Here is a 26,793-nt window from a genome sequence, read left to right as displayed (position 1 = left end):
GCTGTCCCCAGGCTGCAGCTGCAAATATTGGGACACTGGATTGTGTAAGAGCTTTCTTCTGGGAGATACTGGTGCTCTGGAGCACGGCAGAGGGAGAGTGTGAAGATGGCACCCACGGGAAAAAGAGAACAAGGAGAGAAATGAAAAAAGAATTAAGGGAAAAAAGATGACGCCCACCAGTCTCTGACCCCTGAGAGTGTTCCAGCAGGCTCCTATAAATGTGAGTTAATTTAGTTGTCTGCCTCTCAGGCCTCGTGTTAATATAAGCAAACGAGCCTCTTTCAGTGTAAGTCAGGCTGACTACGTTGTCTGAGCTGGGCCCTGGGGCAGGTTTCCCAGATGGCTACAGTCTTGTGGGCCTTGTGGGTCTTGTGGATGAGAGCCTTGTTGGTTTGCAAAGCTAGATGTTTTGTGGGTTTTTCTCTCTGGTGCAAGTCTTAAAAATTGGGGTGCCTGAAATGGCTCCTTAAGGAGAAGCTCCAGGTTTTGAGTTCCCTTCCAACTGAAGGTTGCTGTGCCGGGACTGGGATTTATGACAAGATTGTGTCCCAGCCTCTTCTCCCTTCTCAGTGGCCTTTAGGGTTTTTTTTTTCCCCCAGAGGAAACTTCTGTCTGTAGCTATCGACTCACTGTTTATCTGTGGGAGGAGGTGAGTCAGGCTTCCAATTTCACCTTCTTGAACCAGAACATGAATTTCTGATAGCTTAAATGGACATTTTCTGGTACCTCATTCATTTATTCAGCAAATATTTAAGAACCTGACAAGTATGAGGATATGGATGGTGTAAGAAATACAAACACGGTTCCTTTCCCCAAAGAGTGGAGTCTAGTAGAGAGCTAGGTGTATAGAGAGATTAAACAGATACGTCCCTTTCCACAGTTTACACTTGTTTTAAATTTTGTTTCCCCAGGTTTTAATTGTTTTCCCAAAAGCAAACCCTGAAAAATGGAATTTGGGTGGGAGCCTCTCCTTCTCCCAGCTAGTCCCAGGAAGCACTGAGGGGGTGGGGAAGCAGGACAGGAAGAAGGCAAGGCCACCCAGGAGAACATGAAAAAGCAAGTTACCACTTGGGCAATTGGGGTGTGATCTCCCTGGGACCTTATGATAAACTGTGTGGATCACACCTCAGAATGGTCTCCTTAAGGAGTGCGGAATCTGAGGCACTTTTCCGACAAGTCCCACCCTTTGTTGGCTGAGGTCACTCTTGGGTGTGAACTCCAGCCCTTCTGGACTGGCCTGAGCACTGACTGAACATGCTCCTTCTCCTTCCAGAGAGAGCTTGCCGGAGCTCTGCTGTGCCAAGAATTATCTGCATATGACCTTGGGTCGCTAGGGGCTATGGGCTGGGCAGCCAGAGCTTCAGCTCAGGGCATGGAATAGCAGCTCATCACTTTAAATATTCATATTAAATGCCATGGAGTCTCATTCTGTCTATCACAAATAATATTGTTCTCTCCCACATGCTCTCCTTCCTGGGATCTCTCCACGAACTCCAGCAGTGATCACTCTGCCCAGGATGTAGGTCTAATTTGATAATCTTTTTTTTTTTTTGGATAATATTCTATTTGATAGAAATCCAGGAAACCTGTTCAGTCCACTAAAGGGCCTCTTATTTTGGGGGTAGTTGTGGCGGCCTTTGCGTTGTTGAAACACTGATGATCGGGCCACTTGGTGCCGTGTCAGCCATTGCTCGAAATCGCACTGATGGGGAGACGGGTGCAGAACCAGAGTCCAATCACCTGGCAGCCTGGGGTGATAATTGCCCCCTAAAGAAGAGAGTTTTGGTTATCTAGGGCCTCTGACCATATCTTCATCTTCTACCATATCTTTATCTGAAGTCTTTATTTTCAGTTGTTTTGCTCATTTAAAGGCATTCCAAGCCTCCCCAGGACTGGACTCCAAAAGTTACCAGCTCTTTGGGGTTTTAAGTACACATGTTTCCCCAGGCATTGCTAAGGTGCCATGGCACGTAGATGGGTCCTAGGGTTTCTAGTCTTGGCTACATGCAACATCTAGCATGAGCCCTTCTTTTCCCACCTTCTTGAGAGCAGGTGTGATCTTTAGCTTTTCAGTCCAAGGCCTGACACTCGACACTCTTTTCCTGCCCTGGGGTGAATGGCACTTTAAAACGAAACCACCATTTCCTCACAGGGAGACACTGAAGAAGAGCTAGCATTAAGGAACTCCTACCCCTCCTTCAAGATCAATTCTTGCTGTTCCTTCTGCGTGGAATGCTTTTCCCTTTGCCCAATAAAGTTTTCAGATTCTGAGAGCACCCGGAAGTTCAGGGTGAGGATGAAGATGTGGTAGTAAATAGAGACAGAGGAATTAAGACAAGCCCTTTGGAAACTAAATAAAGGGAAAGTTGGAAAGAAGGCTGGAAAGACAAAGGAAAGGCAGAGACACAGAAGGAAAGAAAAGAAAAGGAGGAAGCACATCTCCTTTTGCAAATCGTTATGATAACGAGAAAAACAGGACTCATGTCTGTGAAAATACTGTGATATCCACAAAGGAAGTACACAAATCAGTGTGAAGTGCTAGGGCTGCCCAGGGCCGTGCAGGGAAGTACTCCATGATCACAGACGTTGGGGGGGGGCGGGGTGCATAGGAGGTAATTTTACCACTACTACTATTTGGGCGACCTCACTGTATCATTTTTGGAGGCAAAATCTGGATTTTGTCCTTTACTATTTTCTGAAACAGTGATTTCTGTATGTTGAATATATTGCCAATTCACATTTTTTCCTTTAAAAGTGTATGTTCCTACTCCAACTTCCTCCTTCCCCTTGAACTGAGAAACAAGGTGTTCCTTTTTGTTTTCTGTTGAAGTGGAAAAGCCGTTAGTACATGCAGCCATGTGAAATAGCAGCCAGGAGGAGAGGACTGAACCAGAAACTCCCAATGGCACAGCCAGTGCCAGATGGGACATCTCCATTTTATTTGTCACCCTAGAGCGAGTCTCTACAATATGCCAAGACATGCTAGGTTCAGTGTAGTGTCACAAGAGACAGTTGTGGACTGCATGTGTCCCCACCCCACCCCAGATTCATATGTTGAAATCCTAACGGCCAATGTGATGGTATTTGGAGGAGGGGGGCCTTTGGAAGGTGATTGGTCATGAGGGTGGAATCCTCCTGAATGGGATTAGTTATAATTAATTAGTTATAATTAGTTATAAGCCAATAAGATTAGTTATATATTAGTTATTAGTTATAAAAGGACACCAGAAAGTTCTCTCACACTTTTTCTGCCATATGAGGATACAAGGAGGATACAACCCCAATCTGAAGGGCCATTACCAGAACCGGACCATGCCTGGGCACCCTGATCTTGGACTTCTAGACTCCAGAACTGTGAGAAATAAATGTCTGTGGTTTATAAGCCACCTAGTCTGTGGCATTTTGTTATAGGAGCCCGAGCCAAGACAGAGACCAACTATCAAACGCCTCAATATTCCTACAAGTCCTGCAAGAACTCTTACAACATCTTGATCTAGTCAACTCCTTGGCACATTTTGGGGAGTCAGTGAATTCTCTTCATTTTCTTTTTCCTGGAAACCGTAAGATTCTCTTTTTCAGGGCAGTGCTATCCAAAACTTAGTTTTAAGAGTGGAGCTGACCATTCTTCTCACTCATGGCATTATTTTGACTCTTACTTTTTACGAGGAACAGATGGAGGAGATGAACTATCATTCTATCAGAGATCTTGGATTTAAGAGGTTACAGCTTTAATTTCCTTACCAGACATTAGTTGTCTTCTTTGCTTGTCTACGTCCATTCAGTCAACAAATACATGCTTAAAAATTCATTCTTAAATACATACTATATATGAGACACTGAGGACATAAACAAGGTTTTACTGGTCTTTGTAACAACAGGTTCTGCTCTAAGGTGGCAGGGAAGACTAAATAAATAAATAAATAAATAAGATATCTAAATACAAATTGTCAAAAAAGTTGGAGTACATGGAATGAGCACCTATTTTATTATAAATGTGATTGGCTTCACTTTCAGAGCATCCTTTCGGGCAAATGAGATGATCAATTTATTGCTCTTCCTTTGTATAATAAAGAGATTTAAAAAAACAACATACTGTAGTTTGCTTGTTTAGCATGCAAGCATGAAGGAAGTTGGGCTGCTTTCTTAAGGAGCTGCCCTGGACATGTTGAGTTCAAGTTCCAACATATATGTTCCTCTTTGATATTACTTCACTGGTCCAAAATAGGAAGAGTACAGTAAGTTTCTCCAGGCTATATTTGAGTGCAGTAATCTCATTGTAATAGGGCTTCTGGGTACATGCTGCTGCTTTGTTCCTGAGCAAACCCAAATATGTGCTGATTGATAAAAATAGTTCTAAGACTAATTTCTCCTTTATTTTTTTAAGATTTATTTATTTATTTGACAGAGCACAAGCAAGGGGAGCTGCAGGCAGAAGGAGGGGGAGAAGCAGGCTCTCCGCTGAGCAGGGAGTCCAATGCAGGGCTCAATCCTGGGACCCTGGAATCATGATCTGAGCTGAAGGCAGACGCTTAACTAGCTGAGCCACTCAGGCACCCCTAATTTCTTCTTTAAATGGAAAAATCTCCATCTGTACATTTATTAAATTTGTTATGTTACCTGGTTTAGGGATAGTGGGGGAACCTCAGAGCTAGATATATGCCATGAGTTAAAAACAACAACAACAACAACAACTTTTGGTAGATTAGATATCACCATTGAAGTAGAGTTTATCATCAGCTTACCCAAGCCTGGGTCAGAGACCTTCAGAAGAATTGCTCATAGTTTTCACAAATCATTTTACTGCCAGAATGCTTTTGAACAAAAGGAATGAAATAATTAGGTCTATAACTCTAGACGTGAGTTCTCACCTTCTTAGGGACCTTCAAAACCTGTCCTATCATGTTTCATCCCTATTTATTTCAGATTTTTCCAGAAGTCCCATTCTCTTTTCCAAGTATCCATCATCACCTGGACTCTTCTACACACTGCTCAGTACATCCAGTTTCTCTCCTCCATCCAGCGTCTTTTCCTGGTACCCAGTTTACATTTTGCCTCATAGAATTTCTACCTCCCTGAGCCCTATTATCTACATGACACCCTAACATCTCAGTTCCTTGACTTATTCCACCACAAACGCCTTTCATGCTCATAGCCTAAATGTCTCTTCACTAGAAACTGTACCAAATTAAAATTCTCAGCTTTAAACACCCCACCCTTTGATGGCTCCCAAGGCTTCCTTGTGCCTCCATCCTCACAGCCACAGGTCTTCGAACCCATCATGACTTTCACTTCAGTGATTCTAACACCTTCCCACAAATGCTCACTTCCTTTGTGTCTTCACTTTGCTCTCTATCCATTTTTTAGTTTATTCTTACCCTGGGTATCAAGTGCACTCAAGCCTGTTGCCACTCTCTCTGTCACACCTGCTTGCAAAACTTTCAATTCTCTCCATTCATGTAGCTCAATATTGTGAGAAAATCATGAAAACAATCTTCATACAGCAAACTGTGCTCAAGTGCCTAATAAAGAAAACTCTCTACTTCTGAAGATAGCAATTCATTACTATCTTCTATCTCAAGCTTCTCCCTTCCTTTCCAGTTGACAACATGCTTCATATTTCACTGAAAAATCAGAAGCTATTGAACAGAGTTCTGAAATATCCTCATGACAGAATCTAAAAGTCAGTCTTCATCTGCACCTGTCTTCTCTTCTTACTCTCTTTCATTATGGAATTGCCTAAGGTAAATCTTTTCTTTTTCACTAGATCCCATTTCCCTTCTCTTCTGCACCTTCCATCTTGCCTTCTATATTATATAATTTTTGAAAATCTAGAACTGAAAAGTTATAATAGCTTAAATAAAAAATTCATTGAGTGGAATTAATATCAGATTGAAGATGGCAGAATAGAGAGTCAGGGAGATTAAAGACAGATCAATAAAAAGTATTCAATCTGGAGAACACAGAGAAAAAAAGATTGAAGTCAAATGAACACAGCCTTGGGGGTCCATAAAACATATCAAATGGTCTAATATATGTGTAATCAGAGTCCAAAGGGGGCAAGAGTGTATGGTAGAAAAAAAATTTTAAAGTAATGGTCTAAATTTCTCAGATTTGATGAAAAACATCAACTTAGGTATTCAAGAAACTCCATAATATCCAAGCAGATAAATACAAAGAAAATCACACGTAGGCATGTCATGGTCAAACTGCTGAAACCCAAAGACAAAGAGATAATCTTGAGAGCAGCCAGAGAGAAATGTCACATTCCATGAGCTAAATGACAGCTGGTCTCTATCAAAAACAATGCATCGCTTCTCGGCCTTTTGGCTAAGATCAAGTGTATCAAAAACAATGCAGACCAATATATGATGAAATGCCATCTTAAAAGTTCTGAAAATGAGGGGGGAACCCCAAACTTTTTTTTCTCTCTCTCTTTTTTAGAAGATTTATTTATTTATTTTAGAGAGTGAGTGGGAGTGGGGGGAGGGGCAGTGGGAGAAGGAGAGAGAAGCAGACTCCCCACTGAGTGCAGGGCCTGACTTGGGGCTCAATCCCAGGACCCCGAGATCATGACCTGAGCCGAAGCCAAGAGTTGGAAACCCAATTGACTGAGCCATCCGGGTGCCCCACAACCCAAATTTCCTACTCTGTATCCTGTATCTAGTGAATATATTTCTTAAAATGTGAATGGAATAAAGACATTCTCAGGTAAATGAAAGCTGAGAGAACATGTAGCCAGTAAGTTGTACAATAAGAACAGCTAAATGCTTCTGATTGAAGAGAAATGGAACCATTTGGAAGCTTGTGTATAGAAAGGAATGAGAAGCACATAAAATGGTAAATGTGTACATATAAAAGAATATGACTTTTCTAATTTTCTTAAAAATAATAACATTTTGAGGTAGAATTTATGAAGAATGTAGAAGTAAGGGATGGGTCAACAATGGCACAAAGGATGTGGGGGCAGGCAAATAGAATTATACTGATAAAAAGTTCTACACATGTGAGTGGTAATGGGAAGTGTCAAGTGTGAAGTATCAGACCTGAGACGTGGAATGATGCAATATTAACTCTAATGAACGGTTAAGGTTGAAAAGTGCTGTTCTAAACTCTCTCCTTCTTGGTTTGATCTGTTTCCAAAGTTCTGACAGTCATCTCCATGTTGTTTTAATCCCAGATTTCTAAATCTGCTTCAGATCTCTCCTCTGAAATCTAAACTTGCATTTCCAGTTGTGTACTTGACATAGTATATGGCTCAATGGCATTGCAAATGTAAACAAACCAAAATGGAATTCTTGATTCACTTCCTTTTGCTCTCTCCTCAATCTTATCTACCTCTGTAAATGATGCCACCACCTCCTCAGCTCGAGCCAGAAAGGAGGAGTTTTTGTGGGTTCTGCCTTGTTCCCCATTCTCTCCAATCTACTACACCAGGAAGGCTTGTTTCTATCTCTAAATATACACTTCCACCCCATCTAGCTAGGGCAACCCCTATATAAGCTCCTCTCTACTCACTCCACTTCTGCTCTTTTTTTTTTTTTTAAGATTTTATTTATTTATTTATTTTGACACAGAGAGAGAGACAGCGAGAGAGGGAACACAAGCAGGGGGAATGGGAGAGGGAGAGGCAGGCTTCCTGCTGAGCAGTGAGCCTGATGCGGGACTCGATCCCAGGACCCTGGGATCATGACCTGAGCCAAAGGCAGTTGTTTAATGACTGAGCCACCCAGGCACCCCTCCACTTCTGTTCTTATACCCACAATGCATCTACTCTTTTAAAACACCAAGAGAAGCTTGACATCCCTTTGCTTAAATCACTTCCTTGATTTCCCATGGCTCCAGGAGTAAAATCCATATATCTGCAAGGGCCTGAAGCCTGTGGACCCTGCTTCCCTCCCCTCTCTCTTACTATACTCCAGCCACACGGCCTTGCTTTTATTTCTCACTCCCAGGGCTGGGACTAGTGTGAGGTGAATGACTCACAAAATATCAAAAATTTAAAGATAGGATCAGTACCAGTGTTTTGCCAAGTTCTATTAGAGCTTGAGGCAAAGGGAAGTCAGTAACACTCAACCTGTCTTTATTTAACATACTGATACTTTGTTCATCGTGGGTTTTGTTTTGTTTTGTTTTGTTTTGTTTTTTGCATTAATTTTGATTTGGAAAATAGTACATTAAAATATCATGTATTTTGATACTGAGGTTTTTGGCAGCCCCTTTAATTTTGTAACCTAGGTGAGTGTCTCATGCTAGTCCTTGCCCTGCTCAAATCACCAAGTTCATTCCTGCTTCAGGATCTTTGTTTATTCTTTCCCCTCTACATGGAGTCTGCCTGCCACCAGCTCATTGCATGGGTGGTTCCTTTCTGTTCTTCAGGTCTCAGCCTAAATGACACCTCCTTAGGGAAAGTGATCATCTTGTTTTAACACTAATCCCACCCTGCCCCCATTTACTCTTTATCATAGATAGCATTCTAATTTTTTTCTTAAAAGAATTTTTCACACTCTCTAACAATTTGCTTTGCTGACCTGTTAGCCTGTCTGTTATCTGTCTCCCTGACTAGCATATACTCCATATGAGGTAAGGAGTCCAGCATTATGCTCAGATCCTAGGAGCCCTCCAATGCATTCTTTTAACTACATATTTTTATTTTTTTATTATGTTATGTTAATTACTGTACATTACATCATTAGTTTTTGATGTAATGTTAAGGAAATAAAGACTTTATTTATTTTTTTTTTAAGATTTTATTTATTTATTTGACAGAGAGATAGAACAAGTAGGCAGAGAGGCAGGCGGAGGGAGAGGGAGAAGCAGGCTCCCCACTGAGCAGGGAGCCCGATGTGGGGCTCGATCCCAGAACCCTGGGATCATGACCTGAGCCGAAGGCAGCTGCTTAACCAACTGAGCCACCCAGGTGCCCCTGAAATAAAGACTTTAAATGATACACCGGACCAAATGGACTTCACAGATATATTCAGAACATTCCATCTCAAAGCAACAGAATACACATTCTTCTCTAGTGCCCATGGAACATTCTCCAGAATAGATCACATCCTAGGTCACAAATCAGGTCTCAACCAGTACCAAAAGACTGGGATCATTCCCTGCGTATTTTCGGACCACAGTGCTTTGAAACTAGATCTCAATCACAAGAGGAAAGTCGGAAAGAACTCAAAATACATGGAGGCTAAAGAGCATCCTACTAAAGAATGAATGGGTCAACCAGGAAATTAAAGAAGAATTAAAAAAAATTCATGGAAACCAATGAAAATGAAAACACAACTGTTCAAAATCTTTGGGATGCAGCAAAGGCAGTCCTAAGAGGAAAGTATATAGCAATACAAGCCTTTCTCAAGAAACAAGAAAGGTCTCAAATACACAACCTAACCCTACATCTAAAGGAGCTGGAGAAAGAACAGCAAATAAAGCCTAAACCCAGCAGGAGAAGAGAATAAAGATCAGAGCAGAAATCAATGAAATAGAAACCAAAAGAACAGTAGAACAGATCAATGAAACTAGGAGCTGGTTCTTTGAAAGAATTGATAAGATTGATAAACCCCTCGTCAGACTTATCAAAAAGAAAAGAGAAATGACCCAAATCAATAAAATCATGAATGAAAGAGGAGAGATCACAACCAACACCAAAGAAAAGCAAACAATTTAAGAACATATTATGAGCAACTCTATGCCAGCAAATTAGATAATCTGGAAGAAATGGATGCATTCCTACAGATGTATAAACTACCAAAACTGAACCAGGAAGAAACAGAAAACCTGAACAGGCCTATAACCACTAAAGAAATTGAAGCAGTCATCAAAAATATCCCAACAAACAAAAGCCCAGGGCCAGATGGCTTCCCAGGGGAATTCTACCAAACATTTCAAGAAGAATTAATACCTATTCTTCTGAAACTGTTCCAAAAAATAGAAATGGAAGGAAAACTTCCAAACTCGTTTTATGAGGCCACCATTACCTTGATCCCAAAACCAGACAAAGACCCCATCAAAAAGGAGAATTACAGATCAATATCCTTGATGAACATGGAGGCAAAAATTCTCACCAAAATACTAGCCAATAGGATCCAACAGTACATTAAAAGGATTATTCACCACGACCAAGTGGGATTTATCCCTGGGCTGCAAGGTTGGTTCAACATCTGTAAATCAATCAATGTGATACAATACATTAATAAAAGAAAGAACAAGAACCATATGATCCTCTCAATAGATGCAGAAAAAGCATTTGACAAAGTACAACATCCTTTCTTGATCAAAACTCTTCAGAGTGTAGGGATAGAGGGTACCTACTTCAATATCATAAAAGCCATCTATTAAATACATATTTTAAAAATGAATTAATGAATAGGCCAAGTCCACATTGAATAACATTCCACCCTTCTCTTCTTGGCCATTGCTTTTCTTCTCTATTATGATCTCCCTTGCTAGCCTATGAGAGAATGAGATCTTCCTGAAACAAATACCTGTGGAGTTTTCTCTAAAAACAAGACAAAACAAAATACAGAAGAGTTTACATGGAAACCAAACCAAACCAAACTACAGAAGGTGGATGGTGATCCTCTTAGGTCTGCTTCAGGTTTTTATTTGTTCTGGATTTATGAATTAGTAATTATTCCCATGATTGCACAAAGGCTTATAGTCATAACTGTTGAATCCAATTAACTGCTGAGACTATTTGGTACATTCAATGATTTTTTTTTTAAATTTAACCATAGAAATAAACTCTTATTAAAATTTCAATATATGGAAACTGGCTTTTAGGTTTTGCCTTTATGTTTCTAAGATAATAAATCTAGCAATGGTTTATTCATTCAATAAATATTTATTGAATGCCTACTATATTCCAGACATGCTCTCAGGTGCTGGGCATACAGCAATGAACGAGTCATAGTCTTTGCTTTATGGAATTTATCTTCTAGTGCAGGGAGACAGTAAGCAAGTGAACAATCCAGGAAGAGAGATTGTTAGGAAGAAAACTAAAGCAACCTAAGGGAGATGAAGAGGGGCGGAGTAGGTGTGAGGGATCGAGGGAACCTATTTTGGGGAGGGGGGTGTCAGCAAAGGCCTCTTTGAAGACCTGACATTTCTGCAGAAGCCATTACAGTATTTGACCTTGAAGTCTGTTTTGTCTTAGATTTTAGTTCCAGGCAGTCATGGGTTGAATTCTCTGGAAGCAGGTGCCAAAACAGGCTTTGGGTACATGATGTTAATTTGGGATCAGCACCTGTGAAAGGAAGAGGGGAGCAGGATTGGGGCATAGGGAGATATTGAAGTGTCAGACTATGACTAACCTGTGTCTAGCAAACGGTGCTTTTTAAAAAAGGCTTTTCGGGAAGCCTGGCTGGCTCAGCCAGTTCAGCGTCTGCCTTCGGCTCGGGTCATGATCTGGGGGTCCTGGGATCGAGCCCCACATTGGGCTCCCTGCTCAGTGGGGAGCCTGCTCCCCCTCCCTCTGCTCCTCCCCTTGCTTGTGCTCTCTCTCTCTCTAAAATAAATAAATGAAATCTTAAAATAATAAAATAAAAAAGGCTTTTCTTGTTATAGCTTTGTTCATCCCCAAATTCAAATAATCAATACACTGTGAAGTGAGTGATTGAACAAATATTTAAGAAATATCAACTGTGCATTAAGCACTCTGATAAGGACTGGATGGGAAGGAGAAGCAAGCGCTGGGTCCTCATGGAGCCCTCATGTCCCAAGGAATAGACATCTCTGAATAATTTCAATTCAGTGTGGAAACTGTATTTAAAGGAGGCTCTTGGAATGCATTGAAAGGCAGATCATTGGTTAAATGATTTACCTGGAAGTACATTCTGTAGCTAACTGACCTGGCAGCCTCATTGGTATGCAGCCTTCCTCAGAAATCAAGTATTCTATGGAAACAGTATTAAAGTTCTATCTTGGAAGAGGCAGAAAGTTGATAATCCCTGCCCTCGGAATCTCACAGATCTAGAACATCTCTTCCACACTTTATCATTCAGGACGCTGGGGCTTCGGCTGATTAGTTTTGGGACCATTTGGACAGATAATAAATAAAACTTTCAGGGATGAGAATGGGACCTGCACTACTTTTCCACCCAAGCCCTCACAGTTACAGCTGCACACAGTGCATAGACAAAAAACTCCCCTACTCTCAAGGCATTCCTCTGTAAAGGGGCAATGCATAGATGTTTGGAAGATATCTGTATGTCACAACACAGTATATATAATCGATCTGTATGCAGCTAATGTCTAAGAGTTCTGTTAAAGAGGCCCAAGGAGACAGCTCTTCCCAACCTAAAGTACAATTAATTTGGAAAATCTAAAGAAAAAAAATGAAATGAGGAGTTGAGTAGAAAATGAACGTCCTGAAGGGAACTACATAAAATTTGCATTAAGAAAAATCTAGAAGCTTTATTTTAGAAAGAGAATATATCAACAATATAATTATTGTGACTATTAGTGTTCTGTGCATTTTTTTTAATTTTTTTAATTTTTTTTTTAAAGATTTAATTTATTTGACAGAGAGAGGCCCAGTGAGAGAGGGAACACAAGCAGGGGGAGTGGGAGAGGGAGAAGCAGGCTTCCCGCGGAGCAGGGAGCCCGATGTGGGGCTCGATCCCAGGACCCTGGGATCGTGACCTGAGCCGAAGGCAGACGCTTAACGACTGAGCCACCCAGGCTCCCCATGTTCTGTGCATTTTTTAAAAAGATTTATTTATTTGAGAGAGAGAGCATGTGTGTGCAAGCAGGGGGAGGAGCAGAGGGAGAGGGAGAGAGAGAAAATCCCAAGCAGACTCCCCACTGAGCACAGAGCCCATGGTGGGACTCAATCTCATGACCCTGAAATCGTGACCTGAGCCGAAATCAAGAGTCGGACGCTCAACCGACCGAGCCACCCAGGCGCCCTAGTTTTCTGTGCCTGTTTTATGCAAATAATACACTTATTGAAGAACTCTAAAAATATTTGAAAAATAAGAGGAAGTATCAATACCACCCATAGTTCTACAGCCAAGAATAGCTGCTCTTGTCTTATAGTGTTATTTCTAGGTATCATATTTTTCATTTAATTGAAAAAACTAATTTTTTTCACTATGTAATGGAGACAGGAAAGAGGAACTCAAGTTCCAGAATGGGAGTGTCACATAGTAGCAGAGGAGTTGTGCGTTTGAAGTGTAACTTGGCCGTGAAGCTCTTAAATTAAGTTTTGGCATTGCTAGCTCAAGACACCGCAATCTATGTTTAGTCTGTAATCCTGGAGGAGAGACTTGATGAAGAAGAGGACCAAGTGAAGTTGTGTACCGAGAACAACTTATTTAGGGATTTCAGGTTTTAATATACGGGTGTGGAGGTAGCTCGGGAACGCAAACCTTCCTCATTATTGGAAAAACTTCTAATCCCTTCCTCCTTGGGTGCCTTCCTGAGTCCGGCGCGCCTGTATGGAGAACCCCGTAGAGCTAACTGCAGCCTGCAAAGCTTGAGGCAAATCATCCATTGTCTGGTGAAATTTGTCCTCCGGCTAAAATAATATGCCTGTTTGCCGAGCAATGCACAATTTTAGGCTAGATAAATGGGGCATGTTAAAAGCACACACACAGAGCATGTTCCTATGGCTTTTTGAGACCATTATTGAGGAAGAGGAAAGATTTTACCTGCAAATCTGTTTGACTGTTTGTCAACCCCTCTAGTACTCTTGGACAGGATCCTAAGACCGCTTTTTACTTCTGTGCCTTTCCCGGGATGACATATTTGATGTGCAATCTTTGCATGAGGAACTACAAAGTGCAGAAATCGACAGGGTTTTCCAAGGTGGAGGGTGGACTTTAGGTGGCAAGATTAGTGTTCTCTCTGAGACCTTAGCGAGAGACTATAACGAGTTCACTTTGTAATGCGCGGAATGAAACTCCTTTTGTCTGACAGGTACAAAGTTGCTTTTTTTTTTTTTTTTTTCCTCAATGGCAATGATTTAAGTCCAGAAAATCACTTTTCCTGAAAAGCACTTTCTAAATTATTATCTTTCCCTATGATATCATGTCTTTGTTGTCCCATGGAAAAAATCAGCCACAAAGGGAATCACTATAAAGGTACAGCTGCCCTCTTCCTCCTTTCATGAGGAATAGAATGGCTTTTAATGTTTGAGGTGATTTTTTGTTGTTTCTGAGCAATGCAATATGGACCAAAATAATAATGAAGTAGTACAGCTTTGGTTAAAAAATATACTAGATTAATTAGAGTATATACACTATCATTTGGGAAGCACATTTATGAGAGTACCAGTCCCTCTTGGTAAATGGTCACAGGAATCAAAGTCTAAAATATAGCTAGGTCTCTCTTTTCCTGGACGTGTTATACATTCGTGGAAAGGGAGGTGCCTCTCTAACACATCACCTTAGAATAACGGGATTATAATTCTGCCCCCAAACCAAGACTCCTGTCTGATTTCCATTGCCTTCTACTTCATTAGAGGTTTTCAATATTTCATAAGGGGAGAGGCTCCGCAGTTGACATATAGGTTAATTTCCTCTCCTGGAAGATTTTGGAAAGGATGCTCCTAGAGGTGTGAAGATTGGGTCTAATTCTCTCTGAGTGGCCATCATCATCCTCCCACCAACACATGCATGTGCAAGCAACAGAGCCTACACCATTCCCCATCTCCATTTGCCCCAGCAACTGGTCTTTGCTGTCTCAACTTCCTGATGTCAGGCATAAGACTTTGGCAACTATAAAAAATTTCTCTTCATCTGTACTTTTCATTGTCAATTATTCCAGATAGAAATGAAAATTAAATAAAGGAAATATAATAAGAGTTTAAAGGATTGTTTTCATTCTGAATGTCAAAGCCTTGGTTTTTGGACCTTAGCCATCATTGTCAAAATCTGACAGTGAGTATTTCTTTTTTGGTTGTGAACATATTGAACTTGAACTAGGTCAGTGCCCCCAGCATTTAAAGTTTTTAGGGCAGGTTTCATAGGTGTTCCCACCATAAAAAACGAAAGTCTTGGAACAGAATGTTGACTTTGTTTTTAGATGTTTCAGGTGCCATTAAAAAAGGATGACAAAGATTTTAATTGCACATCTATTTGACTCTTTGCCAGTCTTCTGAATAACCTTTCAGGACTTTGAGGCATTTTGTTAAAAAGTTCATCGAATGATTTTAAAAAAATGGAATGGCTAGAGATTATATAAGAGGCAATACTTCATTGTTATGACCTGGAGAATGAAACTAGAATGAAGTCTCAAGGTATTTATTCTGGAATTCTCAACTTTGAGAATATAAATGCCAGGCAACCCGACCCTCAGGTTGAAATATGTCTCAGTGTGAGGATCCTTGCCTGCATGTGGATGCCTATGCTTTGGACTAAGGGATGCCCACTTATTGAAAACCAGCTCGATACTTGTACCCAGTATGGGGCACTGCTCTGTGTGATTTGGGAATACTAGCTCAAGTGGGACAGTAGAGAGTTTTGTGTCTAATAATAGGAATTGTGAGGATGTAAGTCTGGAGGAAGAATGGCAACCACCAAAACAGCTCTACTTTCTACCGTAGCTGTGTTCTCAGAAAAGCAGGCCTCCTTCTCCATTTCTAAGACCTGAAGAAGAAATTCAGATTTATTGTCATATACCTGGATTGATGGCAGATACACTTTGTTGCCTACCCAACAGCTAACCCACCTTCTTCCTTGCTCCCGTAACAAAAGTCTGTGTGGGTGGTAACATGCTCAGTAAAGGGGACCCCCTTCCAAACTGCTGGGACTTCTGGGAAATGCTTTGGTTTCTAATTAAGTAGGACCAGTATATATCCCAGTTTTTCTGATGGTGATGGAATATGTGTATTGTCCCAGTAAAATTATTAATAGTGTCTTCTTTCACTTTGAAAAATTCTGGTTCAAGTGATAAATTATATGATCTACCTATGAATATGAGAGAAATCGCTGCTCTACTTTCCTCCTGTCTCTGGCAACATAAACTGAGGGTGTGATGCTTGGATGTGAAGCAGCCATCTTAGGACTATGAGGATGAGAGCCAAGATAGAATCAGAGAATCAGATCCAAAACCACAACTGATGCTGGAACTCCAGTGCCTCTGGATTTGGCAGTAAAAGTGAAGGCTTGTTTTTCTCACTTAAGACACTTAGAAAAACATTCTGTTACCTGCAGAGAAGAGTATGGAGGAAGGGAGAAAGAGGAATGAAGTCTTTTCATGAAAAGGATTTTGAATCACTTTGAATAAGATTTCTGAGTTATAGTTAGTATTATTTTCTCCATTCCTCCTCAAGAATTCTGGAAATTACGTTTGGTTGAACAGAATGGTAGAGAGTATTCCCATGATCTGCTGAGTGAAGAGGGGTGGAAATTGAAAAAGAGTAACTGTTTTTCTCACCCCCTATGGTGGGCCCCTCTTGGGACCACTAGAAATTGGTGGCAGTATGTCTAGGATAAAGGTTCTCACATGATTGAGCCACCACCAACCCTGCCCCAAATATGACCAACTAGATATGGGGACTCAATAATTTGACTTGCACATCACCAAAATGGCTATAAGCAGAATTCATATTTACTTTATGGATATGACATTCCTTGTGCACTATTTCAGAGGAAGATATTTGTTGAGAAACTCTGAAAACTACTCTTGATTCTCTTTACTATATAGAAAAGAGAACCGATTTCCATTCACTTACTTGAGATTACTTTAGGCAAATGATGACTGAATCACAAGAATTCCATATGGCTTAGATTGAAAACTGATTCATTGTCTAACCAAAGTGTGCTCACACAAAGCAAACCAAAATCCCATTTAAAAATTGCTTTAGTGTTGATACCAAACACCAAATTGTTCAGCTCTTCTCCAATATATATGTAGGTAAACGTCTATTATAACTTATAAAGCAAAGTTGCTGACTTTCAAGGGAGAAACATGCAGGGAGAAGACCCCTCCATATACAGTGTCTGGCACTGTGGCTGGCCTATAGTTTAATGGGGGTGTTCCTATCTTACTCTCTCCCTTACTGTAGTATTAGATAGTGGTGTGGTTCCACAGGGTTTGGCTGGTGAGACCTGGATAGTTACAGGCTAGTTTTCTTTGCATCCTTCTTAAAGAGGACAATGTTCTTTTTGTTTCTCCTTCTCCAGAAGGCCACAGAGGATGCTACACTTACAGTCACTGGAAGAGTGCTGTAGTGGGTCATTCTTAGGCTACTGATTTGTCTGAATGAGTTCCACATCTTAAATATCTGTAGTGATCTGCAGCAGCTAAAGAATTAATCTTCCCAGCACAATTTCCTACCTTTTGCTGGGTGCTGTGGTCATCTTGGGCTTACTTCTGGGGCAGGACAGACCTCCCAACTGACCATTCACTCCAGAGATGAGATGGAGTGAAAAGAATGTCTAACACGTGACAGTCCCACTAGCAGCACGTAAAAATGCTCATGTCACTGCGTGCCCCCCAAAATAGATATCGCCTCTTCATATCCAAGTGGCAAAGATTTTAAAAAACTGGTATCTCATGACTATTTTAGATTTATTTCTTTGATCACCACAGAGGATGTAAGTTTGCTATTTGTTCTTTCCTTTTAATTGCCTGTTCCTGTCTTCTCACTTGCTATCAGAGTATATTTTCTCTTTTTAGCTTGAATTTCTTTGCATAAGCAAACATGTGTGTGAGTGTGTGTGTGTGTGTGTGTGTGCGTGCGCCTAAGAGTGTGGTCCTAAATTGGGCTTAGGCACCGGAAAGTAATGTAAGCATCACCCCACCTCCATGGCAGTATATCTGATGGGGGAAAGAAAGCCCAGATATTCACATTTTGAAAAAGCAAGATATTTTGATACCCCAGCTAATTAATTAATTATTGAACCAATCAATTTACCCCTTTGTCATTCCAGAAATCTACTTTGAGTGCCTACTGTTCTAGGCACCATTTTAGGAGCCAGGGGCATAGCTACTGTAAGATGACACCCCTGCCTGCATGGAGTTTACATTGCAGTGGAGAAGATACATGACAACCAGCAAATAGATAAACGCTATAAGCTAGTTTCTAGTATTGATGAGCACTGTGAAGAAAAACAGAGCAGGGTAAGTGGTGGGCATGTGATAGACACCACACTCTTAGCCTCACCTCAAACATCATAGTGTCTTTTGGACAAAGAAGGAAGAATTGTCATTCCCTCCCTCTCCTCTCCCTCCCTCCCTTCTTTCCTCCCTCCCCCCCTTCCCACTTTCTCTCCCTCCCTCCCTCCCTTCCTTCCTCCCTCCCCCCCTTCCCTCTTTCTCTCCCTCCCTCCCTTCCTCCATACCTCCCCCCTCCCTCCCTGCCTCCCTTCCTTCTTCCCTCCCTTTTCTCTTCCTTTTGCAACTGCAGTTAGGACAGACAAGGCAGGCTGAGTGAGGACTTCTAGGATTATGTTTTTCTTTTCCTTCATGGAAAAGCTTATTTCTAGTGAGTATTTTATTATCACTTCCAATGGGATAGTTCAACCTTGGTGAAATTGACGTATACTTGAATAAATATTCTTAAGGTCCCATCAGCTCTCTTCCTTCATTGCCCAATTCCCAAAGATGAGTGAAGTCTTCACTGAGTATTGCATGACCTCAGTGCTTTTGCATCAACACACTCAGCTAACAAACCTTTTCTTGGTCTGCATGTATTGGCTCATCTGCATTTTTGAATATATGTGTAATTAATTTTCAAGTGTTCTTGATTCAGTCACAGGGCTAATGATGTTGAGGATAAAAATATTTCTCCTAAAATGAAATTCCCGCCAGTTCACTTCTCTACAGTAGTTCCTCACAATCAGACTTCTTGCAGCTCATTTCAGATGAAGCAGTTTAAAATCTCCTTGTCCTCATTTGAGCCTGTTTCAAAGGAGCAAATTGTAGCCACTTTCATAGTGACCCTAACTTACCCTACCTGTGAAGTTTAAAGCTTCCCGTTTAGTAGACTCTGCTTATATATACGTATATATATGAGAATAATGTTCTCAGTGACTCCTTGGCCCTTAACTTTTTCTCTGAAAGTTTAAGTACTACTTTCTTGAGATTGCCCAGAGTCCTAGCTGGGAATTTATCATAGTGCTTTCAAATTAAAGCACAATTAATACTATTAACATTAAAAAAATGTGGCTGGCACACTACTCCTATTGTCTTCTTACTTGAGACCAGAGGATAATAGGAAAAAATAAAGTAAAAACATAATTGAAGGTACCTAATATGTCTGCCTGCATATTTGTTTACAAGCAGTAACTCCAGAGCAACAGGATCATGTGAGCTTGCAACAGTGAAGTCAGATGAAAGGGGAATCTTTTCGGTTCTTTCCTTTGCACCAAAACTTTGGGCCAAGTATATTTTCCAACTACTCTTTAAATTGTTACTGCTTATATCCAAACCTTGATTACAAATACTAATGGTGGAAGATTAATTTAAAAGTAGCTCCCAATCCAAAAATAAGTTAAATTTAGCTTCGACATACATTTTGGTGCTTTCATTTTACTATAAGATAATTAAGATTCATAATATTTCACACAACACAGTGAATCTAGTTTAATTATTTAAGGAAATTAAATAGGCTAAAGGGGGGGTAGTAATACGTTAAGAGTGTGGACTTCAAGCACACCTGAATTCATATCAAGTCTCTGCCATGGGAGAGGTGGGTGAACCCAGCCCAGTTGTGAAATGTGATCACTGAGCGTGGTCCTTAATACATAGTAAGCTCCAGATGTTAGTTATTATTGTTGTCATTATTTGGATAAGTGCCAGCTATTGGGTATATGTATTGGATTTTCAAAGGCCATAGACTAGGTTTCATGTACACTGGGTGTTATACGCAACTAATGAATCACTGAACACTACATCAAAAACTAATGATGTACACTACACAGCGGCTAACTGAACATAAAAAAAACCCCCAAACCCAAACAAACAGAAAAACATCTTGCTGCATATTTTCCTAGCACATTTTCTATGCATAAAAACATATATTCTAAATTTAAAAAATCTTTAAGAAATATATTATTATGGACTTTGGAAATTATGTTATCAAGGAGAAGAAGCCAGACTAATGCCAGGAAATGTAAACGAAGAATTACAGAAGTATGTCTCTGGATCAACAGGGCTGAATGTGGGGTCATGTAGGAGTCAATGCCGGGACCATGCATTTGAAAGTGCTTTATGATGATTTTGAAGGTAGGGATACACACTGATGTTGTCAACTTTGCAAAGAGACTTAAGAAACTCCAGGAATCTCTAGTAGTATTTATTTTAGAAAGCTAATGGAAGGGTCTGTGAGTGTTCCAAAATGAGATAGACAGAGGAGCTTCAATGTGGTAAATACAAATAATGCATTTCTCCATAATATATATGGAAGGTGAGCTAACAGGCCAGTCAGGCTGATAGCTGTTATCTTCCTTAGAGCTGCCAAAAAGGACCAGGAAGCTGGGTATAAGGAAGAAGGGGGGATGCTTACAGACTCCAGGGCTCACCCACCTCCTAAGGATCACTGCATATTGAGACCTTAGGAAAGACATAATAAACTTGGAACAGGTCCAAAGAGGGCAGCTAAAATCCTCAGGAAGCCAGAAGGACATGTGTAAAAAGAAACTCCAAATATGAGGTTCTACCAACAGAGACTAAAACCTTAGAACTGTTGACTCTGAAAATATGAATATATACCAAACACACTGATAAAATTATGAAATATGAAAGTGAACATAATTGATCAAATTTTGGCCTACTAGGATGGGTGGGATACCACTTGAGGCTTAAAAGACATCATTTAATACATAGAAGGAAATATTTTTCATAGCGACAATAAATACATGAAGCTTATTAAATAAGGTAAATAAAAATAATATAACTTTAAGAAGTAATATTAGATCATTATATTAGAGCTTCAGAATAGGTTATTTGGACAAAAGGAGGAAGTTTAACTTACTGATGACACCATAGTTAGCAATTCCAACCCTTATCTCTTAATTTTATTATAAGAAAGTTAGGTTGAATTGTCCATCAGTCTGATCCAGTAAGCAATTTCTCCATTTTTCATATTTGTCAATTTGGGAAAAATCTATTTTAATACATTTTTTAATTGAAGTACAATATGTATCTAGAAAAATGCCCAAATCAGAGTGACAGTTTGATGGATTAGCACAAAGTTAACCCACTCATATAACTACATCCTAGGTCAAGAAATAGAACATTACCAGCTGGGCACTCTTCCAATGACTTTCCCCACAAAGGTGATCACTCTCATAATATCCAACATCATAGATTAAGCTTGCCAGGTTTTGAGCTTTTAATAAAAGCAACCATAATGTATATATTCTTTGACATCTGGCTTCTTACTATATTTGTGAGATTCATTCATATTATTGCATGCAGTGGTGGTTCAATCATTTTCATTGCTGATTATTATTCCTTTATATGAATATACCACAATTTATTTTTCCATTCCAATTATGGACATTTGGGTTGTTTCCACTTTGGGGCTCTTAAGAATGAAGCTACTCTCACTATCTGGTGCCCATATGGATAACTGTATTGAGGATACACCTAGGGTTTAAATCGCGGGGCATAAATTATGCCCATAAAATTCAAATTTGGAAAAACAGGAAAATTGCATAAGCTTCCTTCCTGACATTGACTTCTTGATGTTTTCTATCTGTTAGAAACTAACTTTTGTGCCAAATGAAACGAGGAGCCAACTGTGGCTCCTGGGTCAATACTAAGAAGAGGAACCCCTATTTTGTAGCTGCCAGGTGTGAGGCATATTGAGGAGTTTCAGACTCTTAGAATTTAGTAACTGTGGGTCTCCTGCTGTTTTCATGCCACTTGCCTTCCTCAGACCACGAGATTTGCTTTCACACTTGGATAAACCTCCTTCTCGTTAGCAGCTTTAGAAATATTTTCCATTTGTCTCAAATTTGTAATGTCTGGACGTGGACTTTAGTATTTTCCATCGCTAATAGATACTGCTATCTAATTAAAGATACATTTCAAGGACCTGGGAGACTTGAAATAGGGTTGGCTGCCATACCGCTTTATTAATGCTAGAAGATCAGGCTTTTGGAAATACTACATCTTTTACCTTGCACCCAGGAGTCAGTCAAGGGTTTAGAGTAGGAGAGATGGGTGCCATCTTTCTACTGGCTGAATGCGGCTTTGCTTTTTTAAAAACAGTCAATGTTTTTAAAAAGAAACTGAGTTGCCACTCCCCAGATGCTGAGGTCTGACTCTCACAGGGTTGCTATGCCTTGAGCGCTCTACAGAGACTTCATTTAGCTTTACCACTGTGCATGTTTAAGGTATAGAAACACTGCCAAATTTAATTTTATAGGTATGATTTCTGAGCACTTGCTAAGTGCTTTAGGTGTATTATCTCATTTAATTTCTCAAGCAACCTTATGAGTTAGAGACTACTACCATCGCTTCTTATAGATGGGACAACAGAGACTTGTGGTGGTCAAGCATCCTTCCCAATGATAAGGAAGCAGCACTAGCGGGTGGTGGAATCAGAACTCAGACCCATGTTTCAGAGATTGCTGCTGAAGTCGTGAGTCACTCTGAACCGTCTCCTACTCTGGGTTCCCTACTTAACTCTTCCGGTTTTTCACTCGTGATCAATTTAGCTTTGCTTCTCTCTTAATAACTTGGCAACGTTGAGGTCTCTCTCCGCAGGACTGTCGTTCTCTACATTCAACATTTCTGGGGGCGCCTGGGTGGCTCAGTTGGTTAAGCGACTGCCTTCAGCTCGGGTCATGATCCTGGAGTCCCTGGATCGAGGCCCGCATCGGGCTCCCTGCTCGGCAGGGAGTCTGCTTCTCCCTCTGACCCTCCCCCCTCTCATGTGCTTGCTCTCTCTCATTCTCTCTCTCTCTCAAATAAATAAATAAAATCTTTAAAAACAAAACAAAACAAAACATTTCTGTCTTCCTCAGGGTATTGCCTCAGGATTCTCTCCGCCAAGAAGGTTCACTCTGCCTCTGTTCCCACTTGCATCACATTCTAGTCTGCTGCCTTTGTTCGAGGGCATAGCTAGTACAGACATTCATCTCGAAAGGCTTCTGTGTCTTGGTCAGTATTTTAAGACCAGGGCCCAGTGAGGAATGATGTTGCAAACTACGGCATGTTAGCAGTTTGTGGTAACAGAGTTATTTTACATGGCATGTCAGTGCCTGAGAATGGAGTATGATGTGAAGTGAAAAAAGCAGAACATCGAGTGGTATGCACTAGCTAATTCCCATACAGAGCCATGCGCGTATTAGTCAAGATTGGAAGATAACTTGCATAAGATTGGTATTGTTTATTATATTCTGTGCTGTGTGCTAAGTTGCTTAAGTTAATAGAACTACTAAATAACAGATTGACTTGGACAAGTGATGTAAAAATAATTGAAGGCAACATAAATCAAGGATCATAAGTGGGAATTACACTAAACACCTTTTTTGATCATATTTTACAGGTTATGACATGTATTTGCATATATATATATATATTTATATTTGAGTTTATAGCAATACTAGCAACACTAGGAAATAGAGAAGAGGTGTTATCGTCCCCAAATATACCTTGCCCTCCTGGGTCTGTTTGTCTTTGATGCGCCCCCCCTTCCCTCTGCTGTTTTCCAGGTTCCCAGACCGGTTGGCTTCTGGCGAGGTTCAGCTGATGAGAGACACTGGCTGGAGGAAGGGAAAAACCAGTGTGTTTCTTCCTGTTCTTTTCTGCCTTGGACTGTCCCTCCCCTACTTGTCTGCTTCAGACAGGGCTCTGGGTTGACAGTCTTCCCTTAAAGAATGAGCGGACTGAGAAGTCATCTTTCTCTGTTCTCCGGCAAGGAGATTTTTGAAGAGTCACATTGAGGGACCCTCAACTGCCAACTTAACCTCTTTACAGCCTAAGCCTGAACCTGCCTCTCCCATCGTTCTTTTGGGGAGGAGAGGGTGTGGGATGGCTCTGGCAGCCTGAAAATGACAGCCCTGGGAGCCACTGGGAGCTCCCGGGGTGGCAGTGGCTCTGGGTGTTGAGCAGGCTTCAGTGGTGTCTATGAGGTCTGGGCTTTGGGCAGGGGAGGCCCTGCTGGGAGAACAGCTGAAGTCGGCCCCCAAGATCAGAGAGCAGGCTTGTTTAGGTTAAGGTTTCAAAGTACTCGCTTTTATTACATTTTAATGATCAGAGTCATAATTTATTCATAGAGCTCAAGCTGAGCACCCTGGATTTAGCCAAACACAAGGCTGCCATCTTATTCTCAGGCCAGCCTATGAAAAAGTTTGAAATAGAAGGGAAATTTGGGGTTGGGCATCTTCATTAAAAACGAACATAAAGGATTTGCTGAACATTGATAATAGAGTATGTAGGATCACATTACTTATTTTGAAGGCTTCGATGGTTCATGTGGACTATGTCAGTAAGTTACGTCTTTTTTGCTAGAGACCTAACCTCTTATGAACTTGTATTTTCAGACCTTCACAATACGTGGGTGGTAGGATGTAGCTGCCCCTGAATTCCTCTCCAACTTTGAGTTTTAGAGTAGTCCATGTTTTACCTTTTCCTTTTTGAGAGACAGAGAGAGAGAGGAAGTGGTGGGTTGTGCTCTATTTCTACATAAAACTTGGGGAAGATTGAGTGAGGTCCTAATGCATTTGGAAAGAAAGAATGAAGAAGAATTTAATTACCTCTTTACCCTGCTGCTAGATGCAAGTCATGATAGGGAGTGATTAACTTTTATGTTTCTGAAGCATTTTCACATGAAAGTCATTTTCAAAGAAACAGCAAGTAATCCTGGCAATTTAGAGTTTGTTTGAGGCACTTTCAAAGTGACCCCTCTGTATGGGGAGAGATTAGGACAACACCCATGGGGGTAAGACTCTGATGGATAACTGGCATCTGGATGTGAAAGATTGGTCTGTAAATCCACCTTGGATTCTCTGGCCAGAAGACAAAGCCCTAAGTGTGGCCAATGTTGACTTTTGTCCTTCTTTGTCACTTTCTGTGTCTGTACTTAAAGATCAAAGGACCGCTCTGGAAGAAGACCCTGAGGTGAATGGTGAAAATAATTGCTCAATATTAATTCAGCATCACAGTTTTCCATGATCTGCCTCCATTGAGGACCTAATTCCCAGGTATTTAGCAGGTTCCGTATAATTACGGAGTGAATAAATGAATGAGCAGAAGAAAAGGGAGTAGGAATGAAATACTTCCTAATAGCAGATAATCTAAAAGTCATTTTCTTGGACATTGCAAAGCATTATATGATCTTTTTTCTGTTGTAGATTTACTTCCTTAGTTACCTTTTGCTTGAGTTAATACTAAAATTCATGGTTTTTTTAGTGCTTTCACACTAATTATGTGACTTTACAAGCCTAGAGGGTGCTGAATAGCAAGGAGGCATCAAGAGTAAATGAAAATCTTCCAATGATAATTCTTAAGTGGGTAATCCGGTGAAGTTTTCTCAATGCCAGCATATGTTACCTGTGCGTTTTACCAAGTTGCTGCCCCTCTGAAGTGTTTGGACTCCAATGGAAGGAACTGCTTCATATGTATAGTTTGCACATTGTCAGTGCTTGGCCTGAAAAAAGGAGACATTTAATTTCAAGTGTTTTCAAACGATTTTTTTTAAGGGTTTTTTTTTTTTTTTTTTTTTTTTTTGACAGAGAGAAAGACAGCCAGAGAGGGAACACAAGCAGGGGGAGTGGGAGAGGGAGAAGCAGGCTTCCCGCCGAGCAGGGAGCCCGATGCGGGGCTCGATCCCAGGACCCTGGGATCATGACCTGAGCCGAAGGCAGACGCTTAACGACTGAGCCACCCAGGCGCCGCTCCTCAAACGATCTTTTTGTAGACTCCTTTATAGATTATAGCCATATTTAAAGACCCTGGTTTATCTGTTGTTTTGTATTTCTCTAGGGCAGAGTGTTGGACTGTAATGGGTATAGCAATCGGTAATTCACCTACTTTATTTAACAGATGGACAAATAGGCCTAGAGGGGGTATGTGGTTTCTAACGTTACTTAGGGGCGGAATTGGGACGAGGACCAGATCTCCTAGTGCCAAGTGCTATGCTTTCCCCAGTGTACCACACGAATGTCCACATAAAGGGACACTAAATCATCCTTTGATGTGTTTGCACTTTTTTTTGAAAGATTTTATTTATTTATTTATTTGAGAGAGAATGAGAGACAGAGAGCATGAGAGGGAGGAGGGTTAGAGGGAGAAGCAGACTCCCCGCTGAGCAGGGAGCCCGATGTGGGACTCGATCCCGGGACTCCAGGATCATGACCTGAGCCGAAGGCAGTCGCTTAACCAACTGAGCCACCCAGGTGCCCGTGTTTGCACATTTTTATCCAGAAGGAAGGGAATTAAGGTCCTTTGCCCATAATGGTGATAATAGCCAACAGTTACTCAGCAGTTCCTAAAGATGAGTCACAATACTAAGTGCTTTATAGGTATACTCTCATTAAATATTCATAGCAACTTTATAAGGTAGGTACTATTGTTATCCCTATTTCACAGTTGGGAAAGTAAGCCTCACAGAAGGTAAGAACTCAGATTGTAAATTGGGAGCCAAGATGAGGTAGCCCATAACTCTAGAATAGTCTAGGTCCTCCTCTTTGACCATTTCACTGGACTACCTCCACACATCGGATCCCTGCACCAGAGAGATGGAAGACAGTGTTTGGTGTCTGTGGCTGCTTACCTCAGGAACTTAGGACAATTATGCAAATGAAGACAAAGCCATGGTTTCCAGGATGGCAAAGCCAAGAAACTTTTATCTATCTTATGTGCATAGTCTGCATTCTTAGCCCAAGCTAT

The 26,793-nt window shown here is 40.8% G+C and overlaps 1 pseudogene; it reads left to right on the top strand.

The window, feature by feature from the left end:
* Positions 1–6,307: 6,307 nt before the first annotated feature.
* LOC118012791 lies at positions 6,308–6,472 on the top strand (annotated as a pseudogene).
* The last annotated feature ends 20,321 nt before the right edge of the window (positions 6,473–26,793 follow it).

The sequence above is a fragment of the Mirounga leonina genome, unplaced genomic scaffold (genome assembly GCF_011800145.1).
Source record: "Mirounga leonina isolate KUSES-001 unplaced genomic scaffold, KU_Mleo_1.0 Mir_151, whole genome shotgun sequence".
Lineage (NCBI taxonomy): Eukaryota > Metazoa > Chordata > Mammalia > Carnivora > Phocidae > Mirounga > Mirounga leonina.
The sequence above is the reverse complement of the archived record's forward strand: the minus strand, read 5'-3'. Positions and strand labels throughout refer to the sequence as shown.